The 3,824-nt window shown below is 37.5% G+C and overlaps 1 pseudogene; it reads left to right on the top strand.

Moving 5' to 3' along the window:
* Positions 1-2,029: 2,029 nt before the first annotated feature.
* Positions 2,030-2,201, top strand: LOC123836117 (U4 spliceosomal RNA; annotated as a pseudogene).
* Positions 2,202-3,824: the final 1,623 nt, after the last annotated feature.

The raw sequence follows: 3,824 nt of genomic DNA, 5'->3' as shown, positions 1-3,824 counted from the left end.
CCAACTTGATAGGTTAGAATGTCATTTGTTGAACTAGAAACAGCGGAAGAAGTCCTGGTTTTTGGTGTGTGAAGTGAGTAAGATGAAGAAACCATGGGTTCAATTTCAAAACATCTGAAGTTAAAGGTATCAGTGTAATTTACACCACAAAACTATAGATGAGGATGCCAGGAATCTTTGAAGGAATATCTGTACAGAAAATCTTTAAAAAGACAGAGCTGGGGAATGACAGCAGATTCACTCAGCTGGAAGCACAGACTCTGCCTGCCCATTCATTTTCAAGTCACTGGCAACATACGCAGATGGCACAGCTGTTGCTCTGTCCCCTCTCGTCTGACAAATGCCAGATGGTGTCATTCGGTGGGTGATCGTTATTAGAGATCAGCCCTGTCAGTTCAGGCCTTAAAGGGATCCCTGAGTCAGGAAGTAGAGGTGGTTGACCTTTAATTCATACCATTTCCCTCCATCCCTTAGGCCAGGGGTGTTCCAGTGCTAAATAAACTGCTCGCTTCTGAATTTTAGAATCCACCAGAGCATTATAATACCCTGCATCATGCAGCAGCATAGTCTTAACGTTCCTGAAGGCCCTTACAAAAACAACTCAGCACTATTATCAATTATGATTTTCAGTTTTTTAAAGAAAAAAACCCTCAGAGGTGTGCAATTAGAAAATTTAGAGGGTAATCACTGGCTTCTGGAATCTGGATCGATATGCAAAACCATGAGATATGACTGTACCAACAATGTGAGTTATGGGAGCTGTCATTAGTGAATAGCTGTGTGGCTTTGAGCAAGTGATGCAATCATTCTGGGTCTCGGTGCTATTGTCCATAAAATTGGGCTCATGTCCAATTTGGGGTTGTTGTGAGAACACTGATTAATATAAGGGCTTATTTATGTATGGCACTTGGAAGCTTTCAACATTTATAATCCACAGTATTTTATACATTGACTTGTTTCTGTCTAATACTATAAAAAATAACAGCCACCATTTCCTAAGTGCATACATAGTAGGTACCAGGCACCATCCTAAGTGCTTTATGAGTATCAGTTTATCTGATGTTCACAAAAATCTATGAGGTATTTACTATTTTTTTGTTTGTTTTTTTTTATTATGTTATGTTAATCACCATACATTACATCATTAGTTTTTTTTAATTTATTTATTCATTTGAGACAGAGATATATATAGAGAGAGAGAGAAAGAGAGCATGAGCAGGGGAGAGGCAGAGGGAGAGGGAGAAGCAGGCTTCCAGTGGAGCAGGGAGCCCGATGCGGGGCTCGATCCCAGGACCCCGGGATCATGACCTGAGCCGAAGGCAGACGCTTAACCATCTGAGCCACCCAGGAGCCCACATCATTAGTTTTTGATGTAGCGTTCCATTATTCATTGTTTGCGAGGTATTTACTATTAATGATCCCAGTTTTTTTTTTTTTCAGATGAGAACACTGAAGCAGAGAGTTACTTGCTCAAGGAGACACAGATTACAAATGAGGGCAGCAGGATTTGAACCTCAGAGTCCATACTCATGTCCATTAAGCTACACTAGCAAGGATGAAAGACTGGAGTGCAATTATGAAGTACATATACGTATGTACTACCTATCTCTTTTTTTATGGACAATGTGAATACTTGAAAATGCTTCTATAAAATTGCAAGGGCATCCTTCCTCAGGCTGGATAGGGAGAAACCCACGTCGTAGGGAGAGATGGAAGAGGTGAGGCGAAGATTTGCAGGAGATGAGGAGGCAACATGAATATTTTGCTAGCTAAGGACAATCTGATGGCTTTGAGGTGTAGTTGGAAGCATACTTAACTAGAAGCCAGGAGACTTCTGCTCTAGTTCCAGCTTTGTCACTAACAAGCCGTCTAGTGTTAAATCTCACATAACTTGTCACTCTACCTTTGTGTCCTCATCTAAAATGAGGACTTGGGTCTAGCATCTAGACCAAACTAATTTAGACTGATAGTCTCTAAAGATTGTCCTTATTCTAATTTAATTTTATTATTATATTAAAATCTAGAAACAAGCTTTGTGCAGTGGCAGTATCATAGCCAATGAGGTTTATCCGAGGCGTGATTATTGCTAATTGAAAACTAAAATCTAGAAACAGCATCTTCAGCCACAAAGACTACCAGCAGTATCTTTTCATCTTAGTAATAGGATTTTTTAATTAAATTTTTCATTAATTTTAATGAATGTAGTTATGCTACTTAATTTAAGAAAATTGAATAGACATATTTTTTATCTAGACTGGGGAACTGAGTACTTGTGTTTCAGTTTGTAACCTGCCACTAGCTGTAGACTCTTGGGTAAGCCCATGCTTGACTATGAAGCTCAGTGTCCTGAACAAAAGGGATAATTTCCATATTCTTTTTCCTGATATAACATTAATCATGGTCCAGTTTTAACTAAGTTAATAAACTTTTGGAAACAAGTTTTTTATACCTGTTTAATTATTTTTTGAAAAGCACCTTAAAAAACACCCATTGCCTTCTAAAGAGACAAAGTTATAAGGATCCTCAGCTGGTGACGTTATGTAGTACAAATCTACAGTTAACAGAAAGCCTCTGGGGATTGCTTCTTTTCTAAAGGCACAAGGCTAAGTGGTGGCTAAAAGTTCCAGGGTTTTGCCTCCTGACTTTCTGATTTGTCTGACTAGGAAACTTTCCACTACTAGTAATTAGCACCCTCTAGACATCTGTTTCTTTGGGGAAAAAAAATACATAAGCCACAGAAAGATTAAATCTAATTATTATAATTTCCATTTCTGGGGCAAGGCCTTTTCATAAATAATTATGTCTTAGTGCAAAACTGGCAAATTTTAGGCACTGGCCCTATCATTCATAATAATAAGTAGATTTATAACCCACAAGCTCATTAGCTACAGAAGGCTAATTAGGACTTTAACCAAAAACACCAGTATATGAAACACTGAGGTAATCACAACATTTTGGCTCTGAAAACACCCGCTTTTTACCAAATGGACTGCATATCCAGACCGCAGGGCAAGAATGAAGTAGTAAATACAACACCAGGAAACAGGGGTTTACAGCTCTTTATGAAATTACCCTTGGATAGAGGCAGGTTCTGCTTTCCTAAGGATATATATACTTAAAACATGTGTGAAAGAAGATCATGGCAGAATAAAATACTAGAAAGAGCAGTGCACAGGCATGAGAAAGACCACAGATCTACTTCTGGCTCAAACACACTACCTTGTCTCTCAGCTTCATTTCCTCCCATTTGATATGAGAACATTGAACTAAATACCCTCTCAAGTCCATTTCTAATCCTCATATATAAAGTAAAAGAATTAAAGCAGAGACTCATTTCTCTTCCTAGTTAATAAGATGCATTTATTTTATTAAACTCTATTTTATTAATTTTACACACACTTACACTTCACTTATATGGGCCAGGCACTGTTCTAAACTCTTCATAGAAATGCCTTATATGCAAACAATGAATCATGGAATACTACATCAAAAACTAATGATGTAATGTATGATGATTAATATAATAAAATTTTTAAAAAAGTAATGCCTTAAAATAGATAGTATTATTATCCTACCTTACTAAGTGAAGAAACTGGACCATTGACAGATGTTAAACAATTGGCCCAAGGTCACACAGCTAGTGTTTCTCAATCCATGTGCACAGCATGCTGGTATGCCATAAATTCTTCACAGCCAAGTGCTAATCAGAGCCAAAGTCTGATCACAGCTGAATGTTGAACAAGATCTTTATTTATTTTAATTACAACTGATATACACTATTACTGAAATGTCTGACAGAAGTTATTTACATGCCTTTGTAATGT

Source organism: Mirounga angustirostris, unplaced genomic scaffold (assembly GCF_029215605.1).
Source record: "Mirounga angustirostris isolate CCGP_5_RB_7025 unplaced genomic scaffold, mMirAng1.0.hap1 SCAF_7, whole genome shotgun sequence".
Classification (NCBI taxonomy): Eukaryota; Metazoa; Chordata; class Mammalia; order Carnivora; family Phocidae; genus Mirounga; species Mirounga angustirostris.
Note: the sequence above shows the minus strand (reverse complement) of the source record. Positions and strands in the feature narration are given on the sequence as shown.